Here is a 15,254-nt window from a genome sequence, read left to right as displayed (position 1 = left end):
TCTATATTACTTATAAAAGAGTAAACATTATCTTTTTTAAGTGCACCCCACAAAACATACATGAATACATGACCACCGCATCTATATTACTTATAAAATAGCAAACATTATCTTTTTCTAAGTGCACCCCACAAAACATACACGAATACATGACCTCCGCATGATTAGTCTCACTAAACTCAATCTAACGGCTAGCTTTAACGTAATCTGTATTCTATATGCACTTAGCAATTTACATTGACTGACCGTACTTCACCGCGGAGGAAAATATGAAAGCGTCTGATCAATTAGGAAACTATAATCACGAACACATCCTATTAAGAAACTAATCACGGGCGCATCTAATTATTAGGAAACTAATCACAAATGCATCCTATTATTAGGAAACTAATCACGGGAGCATCCTATTATTAGAAAAATGATCACGCATGCATCCTATTATTAGGAAATAATCACGAGCGCATCCTATTAGGAAATTAATCACGGACGCATCTAATTATTAGGAAACTAATCACGGACGCATCCTATTAGATAACTAACCACGAACGCATCTAATTATTAGTAGGAAACTAATCGCGAGCGCAACCTATCATCTCCTATCAGGGAATCGAAATCACGAGTCACCTGCCGTCACCAGCCCACCACCCACGCAAGCCACAGTGGGAGACACGCGAGGAGGAGCTGCGGCTTCCTCCGAACACACACACATGTCGTCGTCGCCTTCGTCTTCTGCTTGGAGGCCAGGTCACTCTTCTACTGACTGCAACGACTTCATCCACGTCCTGCGCATGCTCTCTGAGAACCACTGGCATCCGCGTCGACTTCAGATGCGTCCACAACACCCACGCTGACAACCACCCACCGTCGACGCCCTTCAAGTGGGGGAAACGCTGGGTATCCTGGACCAGTATAAGCGGGCCATGCATGTAGATTCGCCTGGTCGCCAACCATCGTCGTCCCCAGGGCGACGCAGGTCTCGGCCATTGCGCAGCAGGTGAAGCTAATCACGGCCCCATCTCACTCGCCCGAAGCCACCGCCGACTCCCTCAACTCTGACGTGTGCTGCTCCATTGGACACGCTTGTCCAGTACTCGTGCGTGGACGACGTCGTCCAAAGACATCCTACCTTCGTCGGACGTTGGAACTCCCCACGCCCTGGTGCGTGGAGGCCGACGCCTCAAAGCTGGACGACTGACTCACCCGCGCCAACAATGCCGCCTAGCTGGTGAGAGGACACAGTCGTCGCGGCCTCTCGCAGGCTTGAACGACGGAGACGCTCGCCTTCACGCGAATGCGTCACACACACGCACTAATCAGGTAAGTACCGAGTGTTTTTTACTGTCATCGCTACCTCGCCGGTGGTGACACATCCAGAAGTACAAGAACTAGAGATGAGGCAATGAGAAACAGAGGAGCGCAGGAGCACGCACAGTTGGGTTTCAGGCAACCAATGCCTTCTTTTTTCCTTATTTTTTCACTGATTTTCGCGTACCTGCGACAGACGTCCCTGTTTCTTAAGTACTGACTATCGGTTATTATTGTTGGAAATATGCCCTAGAGGCAATAATAAATTATATTATATTTCATTGTTCATGATAATCGTTTATTATCCATGCTAGAATTGTATTGATAGGAAACTCAGATACATGTGTGGATACATAGACAACACCATGTCCCTAGTAAGCCTCTAGTTGACTAGCTCATTGATCAATAGATGGTTACGGTTTCCTGACCATGGACATTGGATGTCGTTGATAACGGGATCACATCATTAGGAGAATGATGTGATGGACAAGACCCAATCCTAAGCTTAGCACAAGATCGTGTAGTTCGTATGCTAAAGCTTTTCTAATGTCAAGTATCATTTCCTTAGACCATGAGATTGTGCAACTCCCGGATACCGTAGGAGTGCTTTGGGTGTGCCAAACGTCATAACATAACTGGGTGGCTATAAACGTGCACTACGGGTATCTCCGAAAGTGTTTGTTGGGTTGGCACGAATCGAGACTGGGATTTGTCACTCTATGTAAACGGAGAGGTATCTCTGGGCCCACTCGGTAGGACATCATCATAATGTGCACAATGTGATCAAAGAGTTGATCACGGGATGATGTGTTAAGGAACGAGTAAAGAGACTTGCCGGTAACGAGATTGAACAAGATATCGAGATACCGACGATCGAATCTCGGGCAAGTACTATACCGCTAGACAAAAGGAATTGTATACGGGATTGATTGAATCCTTGGCATCGTGGTTCATCCGATGAGATCATCGTGGAGCATGTGGGAACCAACATGGGTATCCAGATCCCGCTGTTGGTTATTGACCGGAGAGTTGTCTCGGCCATGTCTGCATGACTCCCGAGCCCGTAGGGTCTACACACTTAAGGTTCGATGACGCTAGGGTTATAGGGAAAGTATGTACGCGGTTATCGAATGTTGTTCGGAGTTCCGGATGAGATCCCGAACGTCATGAGGAGTTCCGGAATGGTCCGGAGGTAAAGATTTATATATAGGAAGTATGGTTTTGGCCACCGGAAGTGTTCCGGGTATCACCGGTAGTGTACCGGGACCACCAGAGGGGTCCGGGGGTCCATCGGGTGGGGCCACCTGCCCCGGAGGCCTACATGGGCCAATAGTGGGAAGGGACCAGCCCCTAGGTGGGCTGGGGCGCCTCCCACCAAGGCCCAAGGCGCCTCCAAGAGGGGAGGGGGGCAAACCCTAGGTCCAGATGGGCCTTAAGGCCCACCCTAGGTGCGCCCCCCTCTCTCCCCCCTTGGCCGCCACCCTAGATGGGTTTTGGGGCTGCCGCCAGCCCTAGGGAGGGAACCCTAGATGGGGGCGCAGCCCCTCCCCTTCCCCTATATATACTTGAGGTATTGGGGGATGCAAGACACACGAGATCATCTCCCTCTTGGCGCAGCCCTACCTCTCTCCCTCCTCGTCTCTCATAGTGCTTGGCGAAGCCCTGCTGGAGTTCCGCGCTCCTCCACCACCACCACGCCGTCGTGCTGCTGCTGGATGGAGTCTTCCCCAACCTCTCCTTCTCCCCTTGCTGGATCAAGGCGTGGGAGACGTCACCGGGCTGCACGTGTGTTGAACGCGGAGGCGCCGTGGTTCGGCGCTTAGATCGGAATCAACCGCGATCTGAATCGCTACGAGTACGACTCCTTCATCCGCGTTCTTGCAACGCTTCCGCTTAGCGATCTACAAGGGTATGTAGATGCACTCCCCTTCCCCTCATTGCTAGATTACTCCATAGATTGATCTTGGTGATGCGTAGAAAATTTTAAATTTCTGCTACGATCCCCAACAGTGGCATCATGAGCTAGGTCTATGCGTAGTTTCTATGCACGAGTAGAACACAAGTTGTTGTGGGCGTCGATTTTTTCAATTTACTTGCCGTTACTAGTCTTATCTTGATTCGGCGGCATCGTGAGATGAAGCGGCCCGGACCGACCTTACATGTACGCTTACGTGAGACTGGTTCCACCGACTGACATGCACTAGTTGCATAAGGTGGCTAGCGGGTGTCTATCTCTCCCACTTTAGTCGGATCGGATTCGATGAAAAGGGTCCTTATGAAGGGTAAATAGAAATTGGCATATCACGTTGTGGTTTGGGCGTAGGTAAGAAACGTTCTTGCTAGAAACCTATAGCAGCCACGTAAAAACTTGCAACAACAATTAGAGGACGTCTAACTTGTTTTTGCAGCATGTGTCGTGTGATGTGATATGGCCAAAAGGATATGATGAATGATATATGTGATGTATGAGATTGATCATGTTCTTGTAATAGGAATCACGACTTGCATGTCGATGAGTATGACAACTGGCAGGAGCCATAGGAGTTGTCTTAATTTATTTATGACCTGCGTGTCAATATAAACATCATGTAATTACTTTACTTTATTGCTAAAGCGTTAGCCATAGTAGTAGAAGTAATAGATGACGAGACAAGTTCAAGAAGACACGGTGATGGAGATCATGATGATGGAGATCATGGTGTCATGCCGGTGACAACGATGATCATGGAGCCCCAAAGATGGAGATCAAAAGGAGCAAATGATATTGGCCATATCATGTCACTATTTGATTGCATGTGATGTTTATCATGTTTTACATCTTATTTGCTTAGAACGACGGTAGCTTAAATAAGATGACCCCTCACTAAAATTTCAAGAAAAGTGTTCCCCCTAATTGTGCACCGTTGCGAAGGTTCTTTGTTTCGAAGCACCACGTGATGATCGGGTGTGATAGATTCTAACGTTCGAATACAACAGGTGTTGACGAGCCTAGAATGTATAGACATGGCCTCGGAACACATGCGAAACACTTAGGTTGACTTGACGAGCCTAGTATGTACAGACATGGCCTTGGAACACGGAAGACCGAAAGGTCGAACATGAGTCGTATAGAAGATACGATCAACATGAGATGTTCACCGTTGATGACTAGTCCGTCTCATGTGATGATCGGACACGGCCTAGTCGATTCGGATCATGTTTCACTTAGATGACTAGAGGGATGTCTATCTGAGTGGGAGTTCATTAAATAATTTGATTAGATGAACTTAATTATCATGAATATAGTCTAAATTGTCTTTGCAAATATGTTGTAGATAAATAGCTCATGTTGTAGCTCCCTGTTTCAATACGTTCCTAGAGAAAGACCAAGTTGAAAGATATTGTAAGCAATGATGTGGACTGGGTCCATAGTCCGAGGAGTGTCCTTACTGCTACACAGAAGGCTTATGTCTTTGATGCACCGCTCGATGTGCAAACCCCTACAACTTCGTCTGTGGATGTTGTGAACACCTGACAGACACATCTTGATGACTACTTGATAGTTTAGTGCACCATACTTTACGGCTTAGAATCGGGATTCCAATGACGTTTTGAACGCCATAAGACATATGAGATGTTCCAAGAGCTGAAATTGGGATTTCAGGCTCATGCCGTGTTGAGAGGTATGAGACCTCTGACAAGTTCTTTTGCCAACAAGATGGAGGAGAATAGCTCAGCTAGTGAGCATGTGCTCAGAATGTCTGGGTGCTACAATCACTTAAATCAGGTGAGAGTTAAACTTCCAAATAAGATAGTGATTGATAGAGTTCTCTAGCCACTATCACTAAGCTACTAGATCTTCATGATGAACTATGATATGCAAGGGATGGAGTTGATCCCGGAGCTGTTCGCGGTGCTTAAGACCGCAAAAGGTAGAAATCAAGAAGGAGCATCAAGTGTTGATGGTTTAACAAGACCACTGGTTTCAAGAAGGGCAAGGGCTAGAAGGGAAACTTCATGGATGGCAAACCAGTTGCCGCTCCAGTGAAGGAACCCAAGGTTGAACCCAAACCCGAGACTAAGTGCTTCTATTGTAAGGGGAACGGTCACTGGTAGCAGAATTACCCCAAATGCATGGTAGATAAGAAGGCTGGCAACTTCAACAAAGTATATACGTGTTATTAATGTGTACCTTACTAGTACTCCTGGTAGTACCTGGGTATTGGATACCGGTTCAGTTGCTATTATTGGTGACTTGAAGCAAAAGCTACGAACTAAACGGAGACTGGCTAAGGGCGAGGTGACGATGTGTGTTGGAAGTGTTTCCAAAGTTGATGAGATCACCATCGCATGCTCCATCTGCCTTCGGGATTAGTGTTGAACCTAGATAAATGTTATCAGGTGTCTACGTTGAGCATGAATATTATTAGATCATGTTCATTGCAATACGGTTATTCATTTAAGTTAGAGAATAATGGTTATTCTGTTTACATGAATAATACCTTTCATGGTAATGCACCCTATGTGAATGGTTCATTGAATCTCGGTCGTGGTAATACGCATGTTCACGCCAAAAGATGTAGAGTTAATAATGATAGTACCACTTTCTTGTGGCACTGCCGCTTAGGTCATATTGGCGTAAGATGCATGAAGAAACTCCATGTCGATGGATGTTTGGAGTCACTTGATTTTGAATCACTTGACGCATGCGAGCCATGCCTCATGGGCAGGATGACTAAGACCCCGTTTTCAGGTACAATGAAACGGGCAAGTGACTTGTTGGAAATCATACATGCTGATGCGTGTGATCCAATGAGAATTGAAGCGTGCGGTGGATATCGCTATTTTCTCATCTTCACTAACGATTTGACTAGATATAGGTATATTTACTTAATGAAGCACAAGTCTGAAATGTTTGAAAAGTTCAAACGATTTCAGAGTGAAGTTAAGAATCGTCATAACAAGAAGATCATGTTCCTACGATCTGATCAAAAGGGGATTTTCCGAGTTATGAGTTTGGCAATCACTTAAGACATTGTGGAATTGATTCGCAGTTGAAGCCACCTGGAACACCATAGGGTAATGGTGTGTCCGGACGTCGTAATCGAACCTTATGAGATATGGTGCGATCTATGATGTCTCTTACCGATCTACCGTTTTCATTTTGAGGATATGCGTTAGAGACAGCTGCATTCACTTTAGATAGGACACCATCTAAGTCCGTTGAGACGACGTCGTATGAATATGGTTTGGCAAGAAACCAAAATTGTCGTTTCTTAATGTTTGGGGCTGCGATGCTTAAGGCTTCAGCTGGAGAAGCTCAAACCCAAAAGCGGACAAACACATCTTCATAGGATACCCAAAGGTGATAGTTGGGTATACCTTCTATCTCAGATCCGAGGGCAAATTGTTTGTCGCTAAGAACGGGTCCTTTCTCGAGAAGGAGTTTCTCTCGAAAGAATTGAGTGGGAGGAAGATAGAACTTGATGAGGTTGTCGAACCTTTACTTCAACCAGAGAGTGATGCAACACAGAAAGATGTTTTCTGTGGCGCCTACGTCTGTTGAATAGGAAGTTAATGATGGTGATCATGAAGCTTTGGATCAAGTTGATATCGAACCTCGTAGGTCGACAAGGATATGTACTACTCCTGAGTGGTACGGTAATCCTGTCTTGGATATCATGTTGTTAGACAACAATGAACCTACGAGTTATGGAGAAGCGATGGTGGGCCCGTATTCCGACAAATGGTTAGAAGCCATGAAATCCGAGATAGGATCCATGTATCAGAACAAAGTATGGACTTTGGTGGACTTGCCCGATGATCGGCAAGCCATTGAGATAAATGGATCTTTAAGAAGAAGACGGACGTGGGTGGTAATGTTACCATCTATAAAGCTCGACTTGTGGGAAAGAGTCTTTTCACAAGTTCAAGGAGTTGACTACGATGAGAATTTCTCACCCGTAGCGATGCTTAAGTCCGTCGGAATCATGTTAGCATTAGCTGTATTTGTCGATTATGAAATCTGACAGATGGATGTCAAAACGAGTTTTCGTAAGAAAAAGTTGTATATGATACAATAAAAGGTTTTGTCGATCCTAAGGATGCTAAAAAGGTATGCTGGCTCCAGCAATCCTTCTATGGACTAGAGCAAGCATCTCAGAGTCAGAATATATGCTTTAATGGAGTGATCAAAGCTTTTAGGTTTATACAATGTTTGCTAGAAACATGTATTTACAAGAAAGTGAGTGGGAGCACTACAACATTTCTGATAAGTATATGTGGATGACATATTGTTGATTCGAAATAATGTAGAATTTGTGGAAAGCATAAACGGTTGTTTGAAGAGTGATTTTCAAAGGAAGACCTGGATAAAGCTGCTTACATATTGGGCATCAAGATCTAAAGAAATAGATCAAGACGCCTGATGATACTTTCAAAGAACGCACACCTTGACATGTTTTTGAAGGAGTTCAAAATAGATCAGTCAAAGAAGGGGTTCTTACCTGAGTTGTAAGGTGTGAAGTTGAGTAAGACTCGAAGATTGACCACGACAGAAGAAAGAGGAAGGATGAAGGTCGTCCCCTATGCTTTTGTCATAGGCTCTATACGGTATGCCATGCTGAGTACCGCACCAGATGTGTGCCTTGCCACATATCTGGCAAGAGGGTACAAAGGTGATCTAGGGCTGGATCACTAGATAGCGGTCAAAAATTATCCTTAGAGGAATAAGGAAATGTTTCTCGGTTATGGAGGTGATAAAGAGTTCGACGTAAAGAGTTACGTCGATGCAAGCTTGACATCTATCCGGATAGCTCTGAGTAGAGATACCAGATACGTATAATGGAGCAACAATTTGGAATAGCTCCAAGTGGAACGTGGTAGCAGCATCTACGATATGACATAAAGTTTTGCGAAATACATAGGGATATGAATATGGCAGACCCGTTGACTACAACCTCTCTCACAAGCATAACATGATCAAACCCAGAACTCATTGAGTCTAGTAAACTCTTTGGATGTTGGTCACATGGCGATGTGACCTGTGAGTGTTAATCACATAGCGATGTGAACTAGATTATTGACTCTAATGCAAGTGGGAGAGTGTTGAAAATATGCCCTAGAGGCAATAATAAATTATATTATATTTCATTGTTCATGATAATCGTTTATTATCCATGCTAGAATTGTATTGATAATAAACTCAGATACATGTGTGGATACATAGACAACACCATGTCCCTAGTAAGCCTCTAGTTGACTAGCTCGTTGATCAATAGATGGTTACGGTTTCCTAACCATGGACATTGGATGTCGTTGATAACGGGATCACATCATTAGGAGAATGATGTGATGGACAAGACCCAATCCTAAGCCTAGCACAAGATCGTGTAGTTCGTATGCTAAAGCTTTTCTAATGTCAAGTATCATTTCCTTAGACCATGAGATTGTGCAACTCCCGGATACCGTAGGAGTGCTTTGGCTGTGCCAAACGTCACAACGTAACTGGGTGGCTATAAAGGTGCACTACGGATATCTCCGAAAGTGTCTGTTGGGTTGGTACGAATCGAGACTGGGATTTGTCACTCCGTGTAAACGGAGAGGTATCTCTGGGCCCACTCGGTAGGACATCATCATAATGTGCACAACGTGATCAAGGAGTTGATCACGGGATGGTGTGTTACGGAACGAGTAAAGAGACTTGCCGGTTACGAGATTGAACAAGGTATCGGGATACCGACGATCGAATCTCGGGCAAGTACTATACCGCTAGACAAAGGGAATTGTATACGGGATTGATTGAATCCTTGACATCGTGGTTCATCCGATGAGATCATCGTGGAGCATGTGGGAACCAACATGGGTATCCAGATCCCGCTGTTGGTTATTGACCGGAGAGTTGTCTCGGCCATGTCTGCATGACTCCCGAGCCCGTAGGGTCTACACACTTAAGGTTCGATGACGCTAGGGTTATAGGGAAAGTATGTACGCGGTTACCGAATGTTGTTCGGAGTCCCGGATGAGATCCCGGACGTCATGAGGAGTTCCGTAATGGTCCGGAGGTAAAGATTTATATATAGGAAGTATGGTTTTGGCCACCGGAAGTGTTCCGGACATCACCGGTAGTGTACCGGGACCACCGGAGGGGTCCGGGGGTCCATCGGGTGGGTCCACCTGCCCCGGAGGCCTACATGGGCCAATAGTGGGAAGGGACCAGCCCCTAGGTGGGCTGGGGCGCCTCCCACCAAGGCCCAAGGCGCCTCCAAGAGGGGAGGGGGGCAAACCCTAGGTCCAGATGGGCCTTAAGGCCCACCCTAGGTGCGCCCCCTCTCTCCCCCCTTGGCCGCCACCCTAGATGGGTTTTGGGGCTGCCGCCACCCCTAGGGAGGGAACCCTAGATGGGGGCGCAGCCCCTCCCCTTCCCCTATATATACTTGAGGTATTGGGGGATGCAAGACACACGAGATCATCTCCCTCTTGGCGCAGCCCTACCTCTCTCCCTCCTCGTCTCTCGTAGTGCTTGGCGAAGCGTTGCTGGAGTTCTGCGCTCCTCCACCACCACCACGCCGTCGTGCTGCTGCTGGACGGAGTCTTCCCCAACCTCTTCTTCTCCCCTTGCTAGATCAAGGCGTGGGAGACGTCACCGGGCTGCACGTGTGTTGAACGCGGAGGCGCCGTGATTCGGCGCTTAGATCGGAATCAACCGCGATCTGAATCGCTACGAGTACGACTCCTTCATCCGCGTTCTTGCAACGCTTCCGCTTAGCGATCTACAAGGGTATGTAGATGCACTCCCCTTCCCCTCGTTGCTAGATTACTCCATAGATTGATCTTGGTGATGCGTAGAAAATTTTAAATTTCTGCTACGATCCCCAATAATTACATGGCCAACTCACAACTACACAGTGAACTCACAGACAAATTCATTGAACCTAGACCTTATTTGCAGTCATGAAATTACGTTTCACTGAAAAAACCCCAGAAGTTTGCATAAGTTTTAGTGAAAAGAAACTAAAGTTCGCATAAGTTTTACTAAAAAAACCTGAAGTTTGCATAAGTCTTATTTATTTGTCCAGCAGATACATGGCAAATGTAATTTTACATGCGCATTTTCATACCGTCCTTATCTACAGTTGAGTTAACATGTTTTCCTGATAGAAAACTTGGACCACATACAAAAGAAGCAAAAAATGCATGTTGATTATGATGATGACGAATGTAGGATATTTTGTGGTCATGGTAAATTCTCATATCATTTATTTTATTTCATTATTGCACTCTACATTATATACTACGCACGACCACTTTGGTAGAGGTGACGAGTTCGCATCATACAGAGAGACCAACCATGTTTCTCCGAATATCTTGAATCATGATCCTTATGACTTCATCTCTACTACTTATAATAAATATATTTTTTCATCTGACTATTTCCTGACTTGAAAGGTAAGGTATGTTTTATCCACTAGAGTTGCTAAAATTGGAAGCATGTCTGCAGTTTTTTTCTTTCTAAACCGGCATTTGTTGGCTTTTTTTTGCCACTGTTATTCTTACAAGTGGTAGCCTACGCATGTTGAAGACCATTTCCAAATTATTTATCTTCGTATCATTATTACTACAAACTGAGAGGATATTTCTTATATTGTCAAAATTTTAGAATGTTGAGCCCTTAAAAGAAATGTGTAGTACTCAAGTAACTGTTCTAAGTTGTCATATTAATGCTTTTGTCCAGTGAATAACAAGTAAAATTATGCAATTTATCACTGTAATTTTTATTTGGTTTACATGTTCTATTTTCATAATAAAGTAAGTCACTTTTCTTGCTTCCAGACATTACGACACTTGTGGTGCAATAGTAGAATCGGATGATCCAACAAGCATTTTTTTTGTCTTGTTTCACAGTTGATTCTATGCAGTCAAGACATCTCTACACTTCTCTATCTGACAATTGCTTCCTCCTTTCAACAAACCATAGAGGTCTTTTCCCACTATTGTGGTTGACACTTAATTGTAATAATAATTCTTGATTGGAGTTTGTTGGCACTGAAACGCTTCCTTAGCTTGTCCTAAGTGATAATTTTATGTGTGATTATACTTACATAAATGTGTGCATATGAAGAATCATGATGAATTTTCTAAATAATTTTGAGTTTTATCATTGGGAAAAGTGGGTGGTCTTTTAATACAGGAGACATGTTGATTAAGGAGAAACGATATTTCAAATTATTTGTACAAGTTGGGAATAAGAGATTGTTTACTTTATAGAGAAATTTCAAATTTATGAATAAATTATCTTGTATTAAGTTTAGTATAATGTGTTAATCCAAATAGACATGTGTTGCACGTGCACATTTATTAGTCCAAATAGACGTGCGTTGCACGTGCACACTTACTAGTTTTAAAAAAAAGTCTTCTGAGAGTACTCTTCCATTTTTTTCTTGGCGAGAAGGCACGCGATACACAAGGAGTTTCAGACTCCACTGTGCACCTACAGTGTTGTAACTAGACTTCTGTCGGAACTGAAACAACCCTAGCGATTCCCTGGTGTGAGGAGACGGAGTCCGCCACCGCAAGGGCGAGCTAAACTTAATGCTGACGGCGCAGTGGCTAAAACAGACCGTACAAGGAATATGCTTCGGTTATATGTATGCAGGGATGAGCACGGTGTTTTTCAGGGAGCATTCGTGACTGCTTTGCCCGGTTAACTGAACCGCGTACGCTAGACACACCTGCTCACAGTCTTTGGCAACTGATCGTGATCTGCTCCTCACGAAGATCACCGTATGTTTGATTTGTGATCTGCGCCTAGCAGGTCAAATTCGGCCACAAGGGAAGAAATGTCAATTGGGAAGCTGACCTGACGGTCAAAACTGCCACTACGTACGTACCTAGAAGTCGAAGTTGGTAGTGCATGTGTTTGATTTGTCGATCGATCCTCGGGATTTATATTCCTGCAAGCGTTTGACTGAAATGAAGCAGGCCCGGTTCACCCCCCTTTCCATTTTCTTCTCCCTCTTCTTCTCAGAGAAAGTCTTCACCTTCGCCAGCCGAAAGTCGCCTGGACTTTCCTCGTCAACAGTTAGACTGCCGCCCCATTAAAACAGCCTTGAATATTCAGAGCTCAACCTCTCTGTCCATATACGGCATGCACCGCCCAAGGCGTGCGTACAAGATCTGCATGGAGCTCCATGCCTCCCTGTCCTCGACCTAGATAATGAATGTCTCCAGCCACACCAGATCTTCCAGCCACGAGTTATGGAGCAGTTGCAACCAGCCAGCAACCCCCGTTGGTGCTGGCCTTTCTTTGCTCCTTGACACTGTTCGCGGTTGGTACAGTAAGCAAACTGACCCCCACGAGATCCTACTGCTAGTACTAGCTCCCAAAGAACAACGGTGATGTGATGCGATGTGATGTGTGGCACACGCTGCCAGAGAACTCACCAACCCGGGAAGGAATCAGGGCAGTTCTTTTCTTTTTCAAAAGAAAGAAAACACACCTTGTATTGAATGATTTGGAGATTGCTCACCACGCCTGCCGTGCGGTGATTCGTTTTCAGGTGTTGGTATAGATGCTAATCACCATCTGTAATTTTTCGTGAATAAATAAGTTTTTTGATTTATTTATTCATTTTGGTCACATAAGAAAATATTTAAAGTGACATTTTACATATACGTAGAGCACATCTATATGCATATGTACGATTCTTCTTTCAAAAATTTGAAACCTAGAAGTATTATTGAGGAAAATGGGTGCCATGGAGCCCAAGAGGCGCAACCATCCAATTTGGTTGAACACATTTGTTAAATAGGGGACGGTGAATAAGAGTTTAGAGTCTATCCCCCCACCATTGAAAAGAGGGGCGAGAGGTTGGAATTGGTAGGGAAATTTATCAATGGAGAACATTTTGCCTTTTCATCGTAACTTAACTAGTCATTTCTCGTATAATCCGTCATGAATGCAATCCTCTTTTTCAGTATTACTGTAGACCGAGGGAAAGAGGGACAACAATAGCTCGATCCTTCACGCCCTATGCTTAACGGGCGGATTCCCAAGCTCCTTCTCCCTCCTCATGTATATGATCGGTGCTTGATAACCCATAAGTGTAGGGGTTCTACCATAGAATTTTCGATACGTAAGAGTAACGAACCCAACGAGGAACATAACAAATTGGTTGATAGAAACTAGCAAAGGTTAACAGTAAAAGGTGCAAAGAGTGTTTGATGGTCTGTTTGAAAGCAAGAGTAATTGCAAGAAAGTAAATCATAACAAAAGTGCAGCAAGTGACCCAATCATTAATTGTGATAAAGACAAGCCAGTGGTTTTACTTACAGGGCACTCTTGAGGACACGCTGGAGTTTCATTGAGTTATTGTTCATTGTTTTGATGATTTGTTGTGCAGTGAAACCTATGATAAAGTATTGTTCTTACTTGAACAAACAACATACTTATGATTGTACTCTCTATGCAAGAATCCGCAAATACAAAATAATAATTAAGATAGCACCTAACCATAGTCATAAACTTTGGGGTTCCAACAACCCCTCATGTAATATTTCATAAACTTAGGGTTCAGTAATTTATGTCACTCCAACCACCCGCCATGAACAAACTAATCACCCAATGCTCTCCTCTAGTGTTGTAAATATGCCCAGAGGCAATAATAAATGTTATTATTATATTTCCATGTTCATTATTAAGTTTATGTTTTTATGCTACAATTGTATTGGTTCTTGAATATGAGATTCGGAGGAAAACCCAAATACATGTGTGGAAATATAAACATGAAGTGATCCCTAGTCTCGCCTCTAAGACTAATTCATGTATTGATGACGATCATGTTTTCCTGATCATGAGCAGTGTTAAATGTAACAAGGATGCTATCAATATACGAGAACACCATTGTCATGATAACAACGGAGTAGGATAGACCCAACTCATGAATTACCGAGAGATGTCATCATTGCTATGTTATCAGTACTTCATATAACTTGTTCACGTTAGCATTGTTCCTTGGACCATGAGAATATTGTATACCTACATACCGGATGGTTACTTTGGGGTTTATCACATGTCACTCCGTAAATGGATGTGAATAAAGGTGACTTACGGGTATACCGGAAACGTATATCTCAATAGCAATAGTTCAAGACTAGGATTTGTTCCCCTCGCGATAGAGAGATACTCTCTGGGTCCACTTGGTGTAATGGTGTTAATCATTATCGTCTGGCCAGACACTTGTAATTATGATCACGAGATACCAGAACACGGACACGAGTAAAGAGAACGAAGCCGCTAATGAGGATAACCGGAACAGTGATCAAGGAGTTGATCACGGGGATACCGATAATCTCCCCTTGGTTCCCGCGAAGCAAAAGGAATGGTATTGAGAAACAGTATAACAGAACGAGCTAGGAGCCTCCACGGCGCTTTGCCATCGCTAACCATCCGATCAGGTCGATCTTGGATGTCCTTATGTTTCTCTTGGGCCGCTGCTCCGTGGAGGCCAGCTGTGATTGTTTTGGCCACGAGTGCTTATTGGGCCGGCGGGTGCGTGCATTTAACCCACCCGATGATGAAGCTTGAAACGTGATCCTAGCCCAAAAGGTAGGTGTACGTGTTCATCCCAGCGGCCCTGAGCATTGCTCGTGCTTTAGTCTCTAAACTTTTTTTGGATACAAGTCTCTTACTTATTTCTCCCGGGAAAAACTTCTATACCCACCCGTTAAGCTAAATTGTGAGATTCTTGATCACTACTTATATATCTACCCGCTGGGCTAAAGTGTGAGATTCTTGATCACTATGGAGAATTTTGGGGTTAATGTGTGATGCACATGCGGACATTCCTAGTCTTTTGGGGTTAAGTCATGCATGGTAGGAAGTATCCGTATATATATTATTCGCAAATCAACTATGGATGATTCGTTAATCCTGTATGTATGCTTCTTCGGTGGTGGCATTAACATATATA

The sequence above is a fragment of the Triticum aestivum genome, chromosome 2A, assembly GCF_018294505.1.
Source record: "Triticum aestivum cultivar Chinese Spring chromosome 2A, IWGSC CS RefSeq v2.1, whole genome shotgun sequence".
NCBI lineage: Eukaryota > Viridiplantae > Streptophyta > Magnoliopsida > Poales > Poaceae > Triticum > Triticum aestivum.
The sequence above is the reverse complement of the archived record's forward strand: the minus strand, read 5'-3'. Positions refer to the sequence as shown.